Source organism: Lontra canadensis, unplaced genomic scaffold (assembly GCF_010015895.1).
Source record: "Lontra canadensis isolate GAN:19392208 unplaced genomic scaffold, GSC_riverotter_1.0 scaffold1, whole genome shotgun sequence".
NCBI lineage: Eukaryota > Metazoa > Chordata > Mammalia > Carnivora > Mustelidae > Lontra > Lontra canadensis.
Window position 1 is genome coordinate 70,899,467 of NW_022630995.1, and position 18,500 is coordinate 70,917,966.

Consider the following 18,500-nt stretch of genomic DNA (forward strand, 5'->3'; position numbering starts at 1 on the left):
TTGAAATCATGCCCCAGTCCGGGCAGTGTAAAAAAGTAGAGAGCTGCGGCAATCCCTCGGAATACGTCCTCCCCTTTTAGAAACTGGAGCACTTTGCTCTGCGGGCCTGGGTGTAGACAATGAAGCTGAAGAAGGCCAGGGCATCTTCCCCATGGAGGAGACCTTTGCCCTGGGACAGACGGGGCACAGGGAAGATGACAATCGGGTCCCACCAAGCTTCAGACACAAACTGCCGGTCACCTAATACCAGGAATGCCCCACCAAAGCTCAAAGAGACAAAAGAAGAGCAGCAAAGAAAGCAAAAGAGAGATCAGTTGCCAGTGTAGTACAGTAAAAAGAGTAAAATAGCACAGAAGCTGGCATGTGGCGGGCCATGCGCGGCTGTCTCTGCCACTCCCCCCCACGCCCTCCGGCCCTGGGTGGGCCCAGAAGAGATGAGATCTATTTGTCGAGAAGGCCATCGTACAAGGCAACAGATGAGCGTCGCATGCCGTTATGATTTCCAAGACTGCAAGGATTTCCCAGAAGAATGGAAACAGAGTGCTTGAATTACTTCAAAATGGCTTTTGACAGTAATAGAAGGTCTCAGCCCGAGTTGTCTTAAGTTTACATAAGGCTTAGGAGAGGATAAAGGAAAGTAGAATCTGGAGACTGGTGGGGAGAATGAGAAATCCGCGTTCTCACTCTTGACAACTCCCAGCATATGCAGCCTTCCTCTCTCACACACACACGCTCACACAAGTGCACTCACACACACGAACATGCTGCATGTCCATATACATGCCCATACACACTCACACCCACACTCATATATGCTCACACACACTGAACACACCCTCGCACTCTTTCAAACCCCACACCCACAAACTCACACACATCCAGGCACACTCACAGGTGCCATGCTCGTCTCCCAGGAAGGGACACGTATTCTCATGGAAATAATGTAAGTGGTGGCCATATTTCCAGGTGGCCAGACGTTGAACAACATTTTAACCCAGAAGGGAGAGACCATTTTGCATATTGGTGATCGAAAAACAACAGAAGGAACTAACGCTATGGATTTGCCTCTTTCATTTAATCGTTACTAATTTTTTTAACCGACTAGTGTGTGGAATTAAGTACTTGAAAGCAGGGGTTGTTGGCATGACCCCCCCTGCCCTGCCCCATGGGGAGAAACCAGGCTCCCTGTGGGCCAGGCCAGAGCTGGATTCATAAATTTGCTGGAACCAGAGCAGCAAGAGGCAGATAAGCTCTGAGCCTAGAGAGTCTAGGCACTCTGGATGGGCCCTGGGCTGCTGAGAGGGCCTCAGTCTGCTGGGAGCCTCTGACACCCACCATGGTCCACCAGCTCCCCAATTCCACTCGAGAGAAGGGAAGGTATGAGCACTGTGCTGGTCCTGTGGAGAACTGTCTCAACTAATCTACATAATCCAACAAGGACGAGCATACTTTATTCCCATTTTTCTGATGGGAGAAACTGAGGCTCAGAGGTTAGTGATCTGCTCAAGGTCAGTAGAATCCAGTCCTGCGGATCCCAAAACCTTGTTCGTAGCTTTGGCTGCACGTTGGAATCGCGCGGTGGCCATCAGAAACACAGATGCTTATTCTCTCCCCTCACGGCAGTACAGATTTCATCGGTCCCAGGTTCAGCCTGGGCACCTCCACTTTTTGAAAGCTCCCTGGACGATTCTGAAGCTCACAAAGTGGAGACGCACCATCGTCAGCAACACTTCTTAGTGTGATCCTCACCACCCACCACCGACCCCTAACACCGGAGCTGATACACACATGCAGATTTCCAGGCTTCAGCCAGGATCCATTATGAAGCATCTGTTTCATGCTGGTGAAGCTCACGGCCTCACATAACACCAGTCCTACGAGGTTGTCGAATCTTCTCATTTTACAGACAAGGAACCAGATTCAGGGGTCTTCGGGAGCTTACCCAGTGGCTCTATCTCCCTGCTCCCCACAGAGGAACGATCACACACCCTCTTGGGGGTGGTCGGGAGAGGGAGAACTTGCTGGTATAAGCCAAAGCGGGCATCAGTAGAGCCAAGAAGGGGTATGGAAGTTTCTGTGCCAGCAGGAAGGAGAAGGTGAGGCTGGAGGTGGTCCGAGCCGGGTGCAACCCAGGGGGGATGCTGGAGGCCAGAGGGGGATTTCCACAGAAGGGATTCCTGGGGTCTGGAGGGAGGCAGGAGGAGAAGACAGCCTGAGGAGGGAAACTGAGGCTGAGCTGGGAAAGATGGTGTGCCCTGAGCCACCAACAGAGAGATGTCTGGGCAGGGCCGTGTCTCAGCTAATCCCAGGTTGGGGCTACCAGCGCTTCCTGCTAACTGACTTTGATGTGCATCTAGACCAGTGGTTCTCACATTAGAATCACCAAAGGCGCTTTTTAAATAAATATCAATTTAACTGAGAAATTGTGTGGATTTTACAACGCCAGTGAGACCCGCTACCGCCTTGGAGAACTTACTGAGATTTCTCCGCACCAAAGGAGGACAGTTCACCTTTTCTGTACCCAAAACCTAGCATTTCTCTTCAGCTTGGCCCTTAAGGTTTCAATGTTACTGTGTCTCTGGAACACAGCTTCCTTCATTAGGTATCCTATGCAGAAAGCAAAAAAATCTAACTCGTAGGTGGTGTTGAGTGATAGGACCACTGAAGAAAAAAAGCAGGGGCTGAGGGTTCCCCGCCTGTCTCTCTGGGGCTTGTTAAGGCAAAAGAAAAGGGCAATTATCCCCCTCTTGATGAGAAAACACAAAGGTCTCCGATTAAGAGCAAACAGTTAAAACAGCTCTTACTCACTTTGAAACATGGCTGACTCACCCAACAGCAGTGATTGCAACACAGCTTGGCCCGTGACAATCTGACTCACGGACACAGGGATCTGAGCGGACTGTAGGCCAAGCAGGACCTGCAGAAAAAGAAATAGAATAAAACAAGTCTACCAGCCCCAAACAGGAAAACCCAGGGTAACACCATGAGGCATGAAGTCCTGCTACTGTTTTCTTCTGCTTCCTTAGCAAGAGGATAAAGAATTTCAAAGATTGGGGGCACCTGGGTGGCTGAGTTGTTAAGCGTCTGCCTTTGGCTCAGGTCATGATCCCGGGGTCCTGGGACTGAGCTCCACATCAGGCTCCCTGCTCCGTGGAAAGCCTGCTTCTCCCTCTCCCACTTCCCCTGCTTATGTTCCCTCTCCCGCTGTCTCTCTCTCTGTGTGTCAAATAAATAAATAAAATCTTTAAAAAACAACAACAGGGCACCTGGGTGGCTCAGTGCATTAAGCTGCTGCCTTCAGCTCAGGTCATGATCTCAGGGTCCTGGGATTGAGCTCCGCATCAGGCTCTTTGCTCAGCAGGGAGCCTGCTTCTCTCTCTCTCTCTCTCACTCTCTCTGCCTACTTGTGATCTTTCTCTGTCAAATAAATAAATAAAATCTTTTAAAAAATCTTTAAAAAAATTAAAATTAAAATTAAAAAACAACAACAAAGATTTTCAAAGATCGGTTGAAGGATGGTTTTCTTTCTTTTTCTTTTCTTTCTTTTTGTTTATCCCTCCCGCTTTCCCTTAGACTGTGTTTTTCTCCTACCTTTGTTATCAGCAAAGCATCCTCAGAATTTGAGTCTCTGGCCCGTCCCAGGCAAACCCATCTGGGATCAGAACTCCGGAAAAAACAGCTTCATTGGCCCTTCTAGGCACCTCACCTCCTCCTGCCTCCATAAGCCCACTTCCCATTTTATTCTCAAAGGATGCACGGACTCATCACCTCAGTTCATGCCTAATTCGGTTCTGAACAGCCACACATTCAGAGCTGGTAGCTGGGGCTTAAACGTTGTCCTTTTCATCCAGAGAAGTTATATTTTGTCAAACCACTAGGGGGAGTAAATCCCAGGGTTATCACAACTCCAAGGATTCCACAACTCTAACGGAAGCTGGAGCTTCGGGACTGCAGATGCTCCCATGACAGTTTCCTCCCCCTGGCTTTCCAGAGGTTCCTAAGAATGCACATCAGCAAGCTAGAAAAGTCAGTTAACAAAAACTGCTTGCCAAACTCATTTCTAAACAATGCCCCCCAAAATATTTTTCGGGTTCTCGGAGATCAACATACTGACCATTTCCAGCCAGAACCCCATGACACTCGGGAGCCTCAAACAGGCACAAACCCCCAAGTGCTTAAATATAAAAATACCAGGACTTCACTCTGACCCATTCAAAACTGAACACAATCGAAACATGGTTTGTGCCCCCGAAGACCTAGGATCCAAAACAGGACACTCACTTCACGTTTGGTGTCCCTGTTGGAGACTACAGGAGGCTGTCAGGAGAAAGAGGGGGAGAAAAGACAAAGGGGATGCCATTCAGTGGATGCAGCAGCCCAGGGGGAGATCCAGAGAACCAAATACAACATCTTGGACTTTGAGTTGAGTCCTCAATGCGCCTCTGGAGTGGTTTGGTAAGAGTCTAGAGTACTCCACATAAGACTTGCATAAATTCATGGCAAAAGAGCAGGTCAGAATGCTGTGCAGACTTTGGAGAGATTCCCAGGACCAGCTAGACCGGTCGCTTGCTAAAACATCAGAGAATGGGGCCTTCACCCACACCGGGAGTGAGGGCCCTGCTTTACAGTGGCAGAGAAAAATTAAAGCAAGGAGAGGAAGGAATCTGAAGATATTCCCAAGAATACGTATAAGGAGTATTCATTCATTCATTCATTCATTCATCCAATATCAGGTTGAGCACCTCTCCCCTGCCAAGCTCTGTGCTAAGCCCGGCTATCATGCAGTTAACAGAAGAATAAGGACAAGCATTAACAAAGCTTTGCAAAGCTAATTAACTCCCAGTCATTGTGACCAAGTCCCAGGTGCCATTAGGGGACTAACCTAGCCTGGGGGACAGAAAAGCCTCCCCAAAAGTGACCTTTCAGCTGAGAACTGATAACAATGTCATGGGCTGCAGGTGTGTGTGCTGGGGGGTTGGGGGGTGGGGGAGTGGTGGAGACATAGGAACAAAGGGAATGCCCCAGGCTGAGGGACAGCAGTGAAAGGGCCTGAAGAGGAAAAGGCCTTGGCACAGTCAGAGAATGCTGAGAGGAGTGCAGAGTGGCTGTTGCACAGAGATGAGAGAGAGGGTGGGATCTGGTGAGCTGGGCCAGCCTGCCCTGGCCCATGTTCAGGATGCTTCCTTCAGACCAGAGGTTTGCAACGAAGATGATTTTAGGACCCACCCCTCCCCCAACCCTGGGGACCTTTGACAGCGTCTGAAGACATTTTTACTTGTTACAAGCAGGGAGTGAGGTGCTACTGGTAACTAGTGACAAGAGGTCAGGGACGCTGCCAGACATCCTATGTTGCACATCCATAAAGAATGACCCCACTCAGAATGTCAACAGCGCTGAGGCTGGGCTGATGCTGTCACAAGATTTGTTCCGAAAAGATAACTCTGACTTCAGCTGGACTGACACAGAATCACAAGCATAGACACAAAGGGATCTGTGAGGAAGGCCTGATGTGGTCTAAGCAAGATGGCGGGGAGGGTGGAGAATGTCGGTGTGGGTGGAGCGAAGTGAATGACTGAGAAAGATTTTCAAAAGCACAGATGAGGTTTGGTGACAGACCATGGATGATAGCTTAGCCTGCGTCTCTAGAGCCCAGAGCCAGAGACAAGGCTCAATGCGGAGGCTTTATGTGGATGGTAGAATAGCAGGGCAGCAAGAGTGAAGGAAAGGGCGAGATGGTGGGAAGCAGTGATGGTGGGAATGGTGGGAGACGCTACATCTCGGGATGGTCCTCTGAAGGGAGGGAAAGAAAATGTGTCTTCCGTCTCCTGTCTCCCGTTAGTCAAAGTTGACCCTGTGTCAGTTTTAATGCATATCTCCAAACTCCTTGAGGAGATTTCTGTTATCATGAAGTAGGGACTACATCCTCTCCTGTGAGGCGGGACTGGCCTGAAGAATGTGCTCAAAGCCCGGAGCAGGCCACAGAAGCGACATTCTATGGCTTCCAAGGTATGGGAGTCAAAGGCCCTGTGGCCACCACCTTGCTCAGTAAGCGCCTATGCTTGGACACCCCCGGTAACTGACTCAGAAGTCCTCTACCCCAATGGCCGCCATGCTGGGATGAAGCCCAGGACACGGAGGGAGAGAGCCCTCATGGGAAGTTGTGCTTGGTAGCTCCGACTACAGGCCCGGACAATGGCCAGCACCAACTGCTGGACCTGTGTGTGAAGATTCTGGCAGGGGATTCTTTCTAGTGCACAATCATAGAGTCGCCCCCCATCCTCAGACACTGAGGGGCACAGGAGCCAGTGGTGACCTACTGACCCAGGTAACCAGTGAGTCTACTCCAATGGTTGTTTTAAACCCCTGAACTCAGAAGTAATTTATCACACCTGAGCAGTCACCAGAACAACCTCATTGCAAGTTAATGAGTACACCTTCCAGGATGCCTCATTGGCCCCTTTGACACCACCCCATGCCCTGCGATGTGGCATTTCAGACAGGAGCTGGGGATGCCAGGAAGATGGCTGGGGGTCCTCAGGTGGCGGATTACAAAGAGCCCATGGGGAGTCAGTCCATCACAGCGGAGCCAAGGTGGAGGACGCAGGAGAGAGAGATGAGCTCAAGAACATTGGGCACAGTATGCTAGAAATGTCAGGAAAGGGGGTAAGGTAGATGGTATACAGGACTGAAGGAGTCCCACATTTCTGGTTTCTGAACTTGAGCAACCGGGTAGAGTTACTGAGATAGGAATTAGATAAAAGGAGGGGGCTCAGTTTCAAGTGTCTGTGGATCCACTGTATAGGGCAAGAAGGGGGAGCCCAGGTCACCAAAGACAGTCAAGGTCATTGATCTTAAGACTGGAAGGCCCCAGGAGGGTTTAAGGTCTGTCCCAAATTCTTCTTTCTTCTGTCATGAATATTTTCCAGGTCTTAGGGTGGGACCCTTGCCCAGCTAAATCACGAATTCCAAGAATAGCATATTAGAGAGGACAAAGGTGGCCCTCAGGAGAGGACATGAAATCTGCAGTAATGCCATATCCAGAAACACATCCTCTACCCCAATGAGATACAGGAGAGATACCGTCAGATTTTTTTTAATGTGTGGGGAAAAGACTTGAGTTATTTTCAAATACGTTGGAATCCCTTCTCAACATGGAACTCTCTATCTCCTCCTTCCCTTAAACCCAAATTGAAAACGTTCTACATGTGCATAATGTCAGTCTGTTTTGCATTATTTAGATAACTGGGGCCTTTGACTCATGTTCTTATCAGTGTTGCTTTAGTTCATGGACTCATATTCCCAGGCCTGAGGAGATCTCAAAAAATAAGAACATACAACAGTTATCCATGCCCCCACCTCCTGTTCCTGATCATCAGTAGGCACAGTCCTCTTCTAAAAGAAAGATGTCAAGGTCAGGCCTGAGACACTAGCTCTGATTCTTTCAAGGGCAGTGCCTGGCAGGAGGCGGGGGTGTCTCCCAGTCTCAGCCGGGACTCCCATGACCCATGCGTTCCTGTTCTCCCAACATGCAGATCTAGGTTTTTCTGGGCCCTCCTACCCCCACCACTGGAATCAAGAGAGCCGTGCCTATAGCAGTAATAACACTGGATTCTTTACAAAATCTTGTAAGTCGCGGTGGGGAGCGGCTGATGGGGGAATCCAAGAATGAAGAAGGGAAGGAGGGATGAAGCATTTATTGAGGGACCACATTCCTTTACTGTTCCTGGGACTTTTATCTCCGTGAATCCTCACAAAATCCCGTTGGTGTTGGTGACCCGTATTCTTTGTTTTACATGAAGAAGCTCGGACACTAAAAAATGAATCAACTTGCCCGGGATCGCACAGCTAATCAGATGCAGAGCCAGGGTCCATTTTTGACTCCAGCCCAGTGCTCTCTGCCCTGTCACCTTCTTCCCAAAGGTCTTTGTATCTCCCCGTCTGTCATTCTTACTGAACAGAAGGCAGTTCCGGAGGTTTTGGGGAGACAGGGCCGCATACACAGGAACCACGGTCTGTCTCCCTGAGCGCCACCAGATGGCGCAGTGAGAGGCTAAAATCCGCCGGTTTTTATTAGCGCTTTTGGAGAGACAGACAAGCGTGGGGGAGAACAGCTGCAGGGAGAATGTCAAAACACAGTTCTATTTAGGAAAGTGAGGCCTTCTGCCTGGCCCTGTCTCCCACCGGGATCCTTGGTTGGCTCTCCGCAGACTATAAATGAATTTGCTTCTTTCTTCCTTCCCATCCTACTGCTAACCCACATCTCTGATTCTATTTTCTCTCCAGCCCTGACACGAGGGCACTAGTCCCACCCACATCAGGGAATAGGGCGTCCTGAAGACAGAGGGCAGCAGCCAAGTGAGGGGTGGGATCAGGGCCTGCAGTCCTTCCCCACAGCAACTGGTGGGCCATTTCCCAGACATGTCCCCTCCCCACCATTTACCCAACACACACACACACACACACACACACACACACACACACACGCAGCATTCACACAACACACACATGCTGGTCTGGGGGGCCTGAGTCTGCTAGGGCTGTCAGAACGAAGTACTACAGACTGGGAGTCTTAAGCAACAGAAATCTGTTTTCTCACAGCTCTGGAGGCAGGAAGTCCAAGATCAAGGTGTCGGCAGGTTTGTTTTCTTCTGAGGTCTCTCTCCTTGATCGCAGTTGGCTGCCTTCTCACTCAGTCCTCTGTATGAGCACCCCTGGTGTCTCTGTGTGTGTCCTAATCTCCTCTTCTTCTAAGGACACCAGTCAGACTGGATTAGGGCCCTCCTTGGCAGCCTCATTTTAACTTACCTCATGGAAAGCCCTATCTCCAAATACAGTCACATTCTAAGGTACAGGGTATTAGGGCTTCCATATATGATGGGGGAGGGGGACACCCAATTCAGTCCATAACAGGACCCGATCACTTATTTTTTGAAATTCCGAGTAAAGGGCAAAATTTTTTGTTGAATTTTGGCCCCAAGAGGACACAGGAAGAAGTCATAGGTCACAACATGTTCAGGAATTTCACTTTAAGAACTTCATCAATTGTGTGATGTTAAGAATAAATACGGCTGAAGCAATCCAAGTAACAGCAAAACGGTCTGTCCCAGGCGCTCACATCGTAGCCCTGATGGATCTGGTTTGGTGTCTCTATAACTCAGGAACTAACCAGAACACCACCAGCTGTCTGCTTCTCTAGGAAAAGCCCTGTGTTCCTTCATGTCTCGTTTGAACACCCTCCAATGCCGAGAAATCCTTGAGGTCATAGAACTCCCTCATTCGCTGGGCTTTCTACCTGGGACACAGTTTGTGGCTACCCAGATCTCCTTGACATACCTGGGGGGGGGGGCTGTAGGGGTGGCAGAATTGTCCCCAGGGTAAAAGTTCAGGCCAGAGCTTCTTTTCCACCTGGGAGTGCCTCAGGCCAGACTCCATGGTGCCTTGTTTAGAAGAAGGTCATAGAGAATTAAGAAATCCTGAAGAAGTTGTCCCTTCCCAGAGGGAAACTATAGAGGGGAGACAAGGGAAATGCCTAGAGACTAAAGAAGGTAGCCCCTGTGTGATAGTGGCCAGCAGGGCCCAGGCTTGGAGGTCTGTGTTTCCCTGTGCCAGGAAGTGATCATGTCCTCATTTGGGTGGCTGTGGGGTCTCTAGTCCCTGCTTCTTCCCAGACTGCCCTGGTGTCCCCTTGAGGGCAAACCAGCACTAGTCAACAGTCTAAGCCATTCTCAGCCAACCCCTCTTCAGCCCTCGCAAGGGCAACTTGCCTCCTTCAGGACAAGACCCTTCTGCATCCCAGTGTTTTGTCACAGTCTCATCCAATCCTAGAGTACAGGTGTCACGGTGGGGTCTACATGCTGCCGTTATGAGGCCAACCGCACAGTCAGGGTCGTGCTTTTGTCAGACACATGGCTGACAGGAAAGGGGAGTCAGTATCCAGAAGAAGTGTCTGTTTTAATGAGAACAAGGTGCGCCCCTTCCATTACGGAAGTGTCTTTGGTCATCAACCTCCTACCAGGGGACGCGAGGATTACTTGGGGAGAGGGGACATCCTCTAGGAAGTTCTGCTTCCCATCCCCACAACTTTGAGCTCTGTTGGTCTAGACATTCTAGTTCCCAAAGAAGGAATGCCACCACCAAGGGACACATTGGTTTTGTTACATGTGCCATCTGGCCCCATTGGTTTCCTTATGCCAGCAAATCAACAAAGAAGGGGAGCTGTGTACTGGGTGAGGTGACTAGTCCTGATTTTCAAGGGGAATCTGGGTTTCTCCTGAGGAGTATGTCTGGAATGCAGGAGCCTCCCTTGGTGTCTCTTAGTACTCTCAGGCCTTGGACTGAAAACCACGGAAAATTACATTATCAGGACTGCCAATGGCCCAGACTTCTCGGGAATGGAGACAAGGAATCATGTCTAGTCAAATTTGCTATGGGCAAAGGAAATATGAAGGAAGTAAAAGAGGAAAGTAGTTATAAACACCAGCGAAGACCATATGATCCATTGTGGAAACAAGAATCATGGTAGTTAGGAGCATTTCTCTCTTATTTTGATGTGAAGTTGTGTCTATGTAACCAGTTTTTTCTTTTCCCCTCTTCCATTCATCTACCATTCAACATAAATGCATTCATAATTTTTAACTTTCTAGCTCACAGAGATAATGTGACTCTGTGAGAAGACAAATGATTATGACCCAAAGAGGGAAAAGGGGACTCTGGGTCATCTTTTGGAGAAGGAGTATGTTTTTGGTTGTATGAGAGGCAGTCACAGTGTGATAGATGGAAGCTTTATTTTGCTACTTTCTTAATTTGGAATTAAATCTAAGTATCATTAAAAGAAGAATACAGACTCTGTCCTGTCATGTATCCAGTGGGTTTCTAGAGTGTCAGTTTAGTTAAGCTAGAAATAAGTCTCTTTTCTGAGAAGTTCTGCGTTCATCTGGGCCACAAGGACATTTTGTGTGAGATTTGGAAGGCCAAAGTGAAGGAGCAATTTTCTTCTTTTTGTACTAGGAGGTCAGCACAGAATATAAGGGGCTGTCACCACTCATGCACATGGCCCTCGTTTGCTGGCTGTCCTTGCTGGCATGGGGCACAGCTGGCCCGCAGCTGGCACATCTCCTTCTCAGCCTCTTTGACTCTGGGCCAGGTTTATATTTCATTCTGGGGTAAAGGGTACCAGATTCTACCACAGATTGCTCTCATCAAAAGTATTGGAGGTGGGGGGAGATGAAAGGTTGACATGACTTGCATTCCATTGTCATGGTTCAGCCCATCGTGGGAGGGTCTAGTATGTTCTTGCTTTCTCCTTCACATGTTCCCTTCCCAACCAGCTGCCCTACTGACATCAGGTCCTGACAATGGGCACAACAGCCACCCATAGACTGGATAACCAGGTCCCACACTGCACAAGGTAAAATTCCTATAAAAAAAAAAATATACACACACACACACACACATATACATATGTATATAAATGTTTAAATTTTGTGTCTAAAATTCATATGTTGAAATCTTAACCCCTAATGTGTTGGTATGAGAAGATGGGGCTTTGGGGAAGTGATTAGAGCATGAGGGTAAAGCCCCACAAATAGGATTAGTACCCTTGTAAGAGAGACCCCAGTAAGCTCCCTCACTCCTTCTACCATGTGAGGACATCGTGAAAAGATACATTCTCTGAACCAGGAACTAGGCTTCTCTGAACCAGATCATCTCTGAACCAGGAACTAGGCTTCGCCAGACACCAAATCTGCTGACACATTGATTTTGGATTTCCCAGCTAAAGACCTGTGAGAAATAAATGTCTGTTGTTTATAAACTACCTGGTCTCTGATACTCTATTATCCAGCCCAAACAAAAACAGAGGAGCGCCTGGGTGGCTCAGTGGGTTAAGCCTCTGCCTTTGGCTCAGGTCATGATCCCAGGGTCCTGGGATGGAGCCTGCATTGGGCTCTCTGCTCAGCAGGGAGCCTGCTTCCTCCTCCTCTCTCTCTGCCTGCCCCTTGCCTACTTGTGATGTCTGTCAAGTAAATAAATGTTTAGAAAAAAAAAAAAAAAGAGAAACATACGTGTGTGTGTACATATATGCGCACGTGTGTGTTTTTGCTTCTTCTCAGATTGAATTCTGACCGACACAGACTGAAAGGACAGGAACCTGAGGAACAAAAGGGAGGGACTGTGCTAGTCCTGTTTTTCCCTGCATCTCTCCTCATCCTCTCCCTGCCCTCCTCCATGTCTCCCAGCCTCCTCCATTAGCTGGCCTCCAGCTTGACTTAGCCAATAGGAACCCTAATGAGAGCTGAGAGAGCAGAGGAAGACAAAGCCAAGGAATTTCTCCATCTTGTTCCTCTTGCACATCCTACATGGCCCTGTCTGCCTCTCTTCTCTCTCTCCAGCTATCTCCCAAGACACTCACCATTGTTTTTACCCATTACCTGGTGCCTTTGGTCCTGGACTCTGGTGATGCTGTCTCCATCTTGGTCTCCAACCTAAAGATGGTAGAGCTTCATGTTGTTTGTTGCTAATCCAAAGGGTGCCTCCCCAGCCTGCTTGACTTCTCAGTCCATCAGTCCCTTAGGGGACCAGTTCCCTGTATTGGATTCCCACTGTTGTAGACACTCAGAATAGTTTGTTTGCCTGATTGGATCCAGTCTGATACTGCCCACTTGACGTTCGAGTTCATGAGTTTAAAGTGAGAATAACCAGGATGACTTGTGACTTTTCCCAGTAACATTCACGCTCTTCTTTGGGTGAAGACATAAAGGAGGCAAAGAGTTGGGTTTAACGAGGGCTAGACTTTTGCCAGGAAGAGTTGATGGAAGAAGGAGTTCATGGTGATTTTTTTCTAAGATTTTGTTTATTTATTCACAAGAGGCAGAGACAGAAGTGAGAAGCAGGCTCCCTGCAAAGCAAGGAGACAGATGTGGGGCTCAATCCCAGGACCCCAGGACCACGACTTGAGCTGAAGACGACACTTTACCAACTGAGCCACCCAGGCGCCCCGAGCTGATGGTGATTTTAAGGATGGGCCAAAGACCCTCGGCTGGGTTAGGAGATGAGTGAGGTCATGAAAGTGAATAGCAATGCAAGGACGGGAAACTCAGTGAGTGAAAAATTAGAATCCATATGTGTTTGATTATTTCTAGAACAAAGGCGTTGCAGGAAGTGAGCAGGAAGGATAGGTAAGGGTAATCGGCAATTAGGATGCTTGAAGCCAAAGCTTTGGAAGAGATGCCGCAATTATGGCTGACAAGATCTACCTGTGAATGTGGGAGTGAGTGGCTGAGACAGGCTGAGGGATGAGAACCAAGGAAATGAGAGGAAGGAACAGCGAGATGTTGAATGGATCGTCTCTATGAGTATTGAAAGGTCAGTGCCCAGCCTGAGGATGCTGAAGGGTCTCTCTCCCCGCTTGCATGAGCCTTGGAGAATCGGGGTCCAGCTTATTCTCATCCTTTCTCCATCTACTCCTTCACCATCACCCTGTCTTCGGCCACGGTCACTCCAATTTCCAAGTCCCAAAGGCACAGTAAGCCGAGCAGATGTTCACCAGGCCCCGGCACACCTCATCTCACTGTGCTTCGCTTTACTGTGCTTTGCAGATCCTGTGTTTCTTACAAATTGAAGGGCTGGGGCGACCCTGTCTGGACCAAGTCTATCAGCCCCATTTTCCCATAGCCTTTGCTCACTTCTCTGTGTCCCATTTTGGTAACTCCCACAATATTTCAAACTTTTTCATTATTATTATAATATCAGTTAGAGTGATCTGGGATCAGTGAAAGCTCAGATGATGGTTAGTGTTTTTAGCAATAAAGTACAGACTCATTTTAGACATAATGCTACTGCACACTTAATAATCTTCAGTATGGGGCACCTGGGTGGCTCAGTCATTAAGCATCTGGCTTTGGCTCAGGTCATGATCCCAGGGTCCTGGAATCGAGCCCTGCTCAGCGGGAAGCCAGCTTCTCCCTCTCCATCTGCCCCTGCTTGTGTTTCCTCTTTTGTTGCCTCTGTCAAATAAATAAATAAAATCTTTAAAAAAATAATCTTCAGTATAGTGTAGACATACCTTTTATATGTACTGGGAAACCAAAATATCCATTTGACTTGCTTTATTGTGACATTCGCTGTATTGGGGTGGTCTGGAAACAAACCCACGATGTCTCTGAGGCCTGCCTGTATTTGCAGATGAAGGAGAAACCAGCGAAGAGCATAAGGATAGAAATAATTAGAACTGAATATTCTGTAGTAGCAAGGACCATTTTCCCCCTTGGCTTCCAACCCTGCCAGTTTCGTTCGGGTCACCTCTGCCTGTAGAGACTCTTCTCCAGCCTTCTGCCTCTCCGAGTTATCTGGGCCCCCAAGCCCTCTTTGATCAAGCCTCTGGGGCAATGCTCTGGCATTCTGGAGGTAACACACATGCAGTGGGCTGTTCTTCCACAACTCTTGCCCCATGGGGCTCCCACAGTGTGTTTCCAAAAGGCCTTTCAAGGTTTTTTTGTTTTGTTTTGTTTTTTAAGATTTGTTTATTTGAGAGAGAGCGCGCACGAGCGCGCGCAATTGGGGGAGGGGCAAAAGGAGATAATCTCCGGCAGACCTCAATCTCAGCATGGAGCCGAACGCAGGGCTTGAGCCCAGGACCCTGAGATGACAACCTGAACGGAAACTAAGAGCCCGACACTCAACCAACCGAGCCATCCAGGCGCCCCTCGAGGTACTTTTCTTTGAAGACTTCATTTATTTATTTAGAGAGAAAGCTTGAGCAGGGGGAGGGGCAGAGGAAGAGAGAGAAGCTCAAGCAGACTCCCCGCTGAGCACAGAGCCTGACGCCAGGACTGGGGCTTAGGCCTTGATCTCAGGACCCTGAGATCAGGACCTGAGCCGAAATCAAAATTCAGACGCTTCACTGATTGAGCCATCCAGGAGCTCCTTCAGGTATTTTTCTAAAGAAAAGAACCATCACTCTCTAAGAGGAATTCAGTTCCTCCCCCGAAATGCAGAACTGTAACAGCCACGGCATTGTTCTAATAAAGCGACTCGATCATGTTCCTACTCCCCAAGATAAAATGACATCATGTGGGCGACAGCAGTGTCTAAAAGCTAAATAGCACTTTTCTAATCCAGATGTAAGAGGAGAGAAATTTTATGTACAATCCCACAACCCAGTCAAGTAAGGAGATGATCCAAGAGCTGAAGATCCATTTGTCTGCAGGGCCCTCGTCGGGCCAAGGTGGGGAAGCTGGCTTGTGGCTCGGGCGACGCTCAGTTGGATGCACGCTTGAGTGAATGAATGAAGTGCGTGTAGGGGAATATGATGTTGTAATTTACAATAAGAAATGTACATTTGGTGTTCATCCCAGTTTCTGGCACAGAGCTCCTGAAACCCTTGGAATTTCCAAGCAGTAAGAGCTATGGGATCATCTTTGGGATAATATTTGGCCTTTTGGCCTCAGTTCCTGAAATAGCTCCAGAGCCATAAAGGCAAAAAGAGTGTCTTATTATTTAAAACAAAACTTTGTCAACTTCACCTGAGTTTATGTTAATGAGGTGAGTTTTAGAAAGCCCATAAGGATGGGGGCTGGTTGCCAGGAGAACCAACCCTGTGATGAGAGGATTAGAACTTTCACACACACACACACACACACACACACACACACACCCCTCCAGGGACAAAAAACTGGAGCACGAATCAATCACCAATGGCCAGTGATTCAATGAGTCATCCCTACCTAATGAAGCCTCTGCAAAAACCTGAAAGGACAGGGTTCAGGGAGCTCATAGGGGGGTGAACACATAAAGGTGTGGGGAGACTGGCTCCCTGAGAGGGCTTGTGGAAGGTTCTCGTCCTTTCCCAAATGCCTTGCCAGGGCATCTCTTCCATCTGGCTGTCCCTGAGTTATATCCTGCTATAACACACTGGTAAGCTAGTAAATAAACTGTTTTCTTGAGTTCTGTGAGTTCTGCTCTAGGAAAGTAATCAGATGGGAGGGTCAATTGTTGCCACCTCCGATATATAGCCACTAGGTCAAAGGCACAGGTGATAACCTAGACCTGAATTGGCGTCTGCCGTGCACTTCCTGTGGGGTCTGACGTCTCTCCTAGTAGAGTCAGAACTGAATTGAATGACAGACCCCCCCGGGCAGTGTTGCAGAATTGATCAGTGTGGGAATAAATGCACACATGTGGTGTGAGAAGTGTTGTCCAGGTAGTGGTGTGAGAGCAGAGAAACACGGCAGTGGGGTGGGTGGGGGGGTGCTGTTCCTTTACAGCACAAGGCAGGGAGATGCTGACCAGGGAGTTTTGAGCCATCTCAATAAAAAACATTTCATGTGGAGGAAGCCAGGCTAAGTTGGAGAATGAATGGGAGTGAGAAAATGGATACACGTATGTCTCTCCTTTCCTAGAAGCTGAATGTGGAAAGGGGAGAAACTAGGTAGTGACCACTTAGTTGCAGCACTTGGCGTCCCAGTCCATGCTCAGCCCTGCACCCCAGGCACTGCACACTCATCATGTCTTCAAGAGCCCCTAACAAAGGACACCATTCCAGCACCCAGCACTTATCCCCCATATGCCTGGGGCCATGCCGGATACACACCTTCTTGAGTTTTGAAAATAAAATAGAAGAGAAATAAAAAAGATAGGCCTGCAAATGTGGAAGGAAGAGCAAAGAGTTGTGTTATGGACAGAACTGTGTCCCTCACGTTCCATTATGTTGAAGCCTTACCCCTAATGTGACTGTATTCAGACACAGAGCCTTTAAGGAGGTGATTAAGCTTAGATGAGGTCATGAGGATGGGGCCCTGATCCACTAAGACTGGTGTCCTTGGAAGAGGAGGAAGAGACACAGGAGTGCACATGCACAGAGGAGAGGCCATGGAGGACACAGTGAGAAGGTGGCTGTCTGCAAGCCAGAAAGAAAGGCTTTACTAGAAACCAGACCTGTGGCCATCTTGATCTAAGACTTCTAGCCTCCAGAAGCCTAAGAAAATTAATTTCCATTAAGTCACCCAGCCTGTGATACTTCATCATGACAGCCCAAGCAGACTAATACATGAAAATAACAACAACAATAAATAAACAGTAACTTGTTAAAATAAATAAATAAGACATAATAATCAAGTGGGGAGGTTACTGCAGGATACCAAACCTGGATTTTTCTTCACAAGTTTTCACGGGTCTGGCTCTAGTTGGCCTAACTGAAAGGAAAAGAAAAAGGGGAGAAACGGGACACACAGATTGTCATACAACAGGACGCTGGTTCCTCCCCACCCGCCCACCTCCCCCCACTCCCCCCACAGCCCCCCCAACCCTCCCCACTACCCCCCTCTACCCCCACTAGTAGGCCCCAACCGCTGTTCCTGGGCCTCCATTCCCCGGACTTGAGGGTCTGGCCATCAGACTGAGGCAAACACTCCACCTCCAACAAAGGCAATTGTTTGCGTCGGGAGCCCTCTGCCTCAGTCTCAGGTCACTTCGTAGTGTTCTCAAAGGTTCGCTTGGTTTTTAAACCTCCCAGTTTAGACGACAAAAGTTCCACGGTGGGAGTTGCTGACTTTTTTTTCCTTACGATTTCTGCTAGGATCAAAAGCAGCTTGAGCCTTTCCTGTTGTTATCGACCCACGGAGGGCCGCCCTGCAGCCCAAGGCCTCGCTGTGATCCGCGCAACGCCCGGGATTAGGGGGGATTCGGGGCGCGTTTGGCGGGACTGCACCGGGCGCGCGCACCTTGCGTCTCCGTTGCCGGCGGATAATAGACCCAAAGCGGTGTATCACTCGCAAATCCCACCCCCACTCCTTTCACTGCTAACCTTAGGGAGAGAACTGCATTAATTAGTTAAACAGTTGAGCTGCTCAAAGGCTTCTTTTCAGCTGCAACGTTCACGTGTCAGCCTCTTTTAGCGGGGGCAGGTCGCGGCTGCCAAGGGTGGGAGACGGAGGGCGGCCTCGCGAGGAGCCCCTGTTTCAACAAGGCCAATTTCCAGCCTGCTTTGCAATGCAAATGCTTACAAGCGCTTACCGGCCTGCTGCTTAGAACTAGACGGAGTAAAGACACTTGGGAGGGATAGGGTTTGGTTTCCAGCCTTTTCCTCTTACGGCTAAAACCGATTTCTTCAGATCGGTCCTCGGTTTAGCTGTGCTCAGAGTTTATATGGCATAAGGAAGATTTCTTTATGCCCGGGGACGAACAGTTTAAAATGGGAATCGCGTACTGTTGTTTTAAATGGATTTAAAACAGTGTCTTTTAAACAGATCCCTTAGAACCGTTAGCCTTGAAAATGTTATTTGGCCGCACACAATTCCAGGCTCCTTGGGCTTCTTTTACTCAATAGGGCATCTTACTTACCAAGTCCTACAGGAGGCAAATGTGCTCTTTGCAGTTGTGTGCCTGCCAAGCATACAGTAAGCATCACTAAATAATTTCTTTGGTAAGTTAGTTACGTGCAGTTGCATTCATCTCTTAGCTCAGACTAAAATGTTCGTTTGGCCATTTTGTAGATCTTTGTCACA

The 18,500-nt window shown here is 48.6% G+C and overlaps 1 pseudogene; it reads left to right on the top strand.

Moving 5' to 3' along the window:
• The first annotated feature begins 1,336 nt into the window (after positions 1 to 1,336).
• Positions 1,337 to 18,500, top strand: part of LOC116865510 — a 30,193-nt pseudogene continuing 13,029 nt past the window's right edge.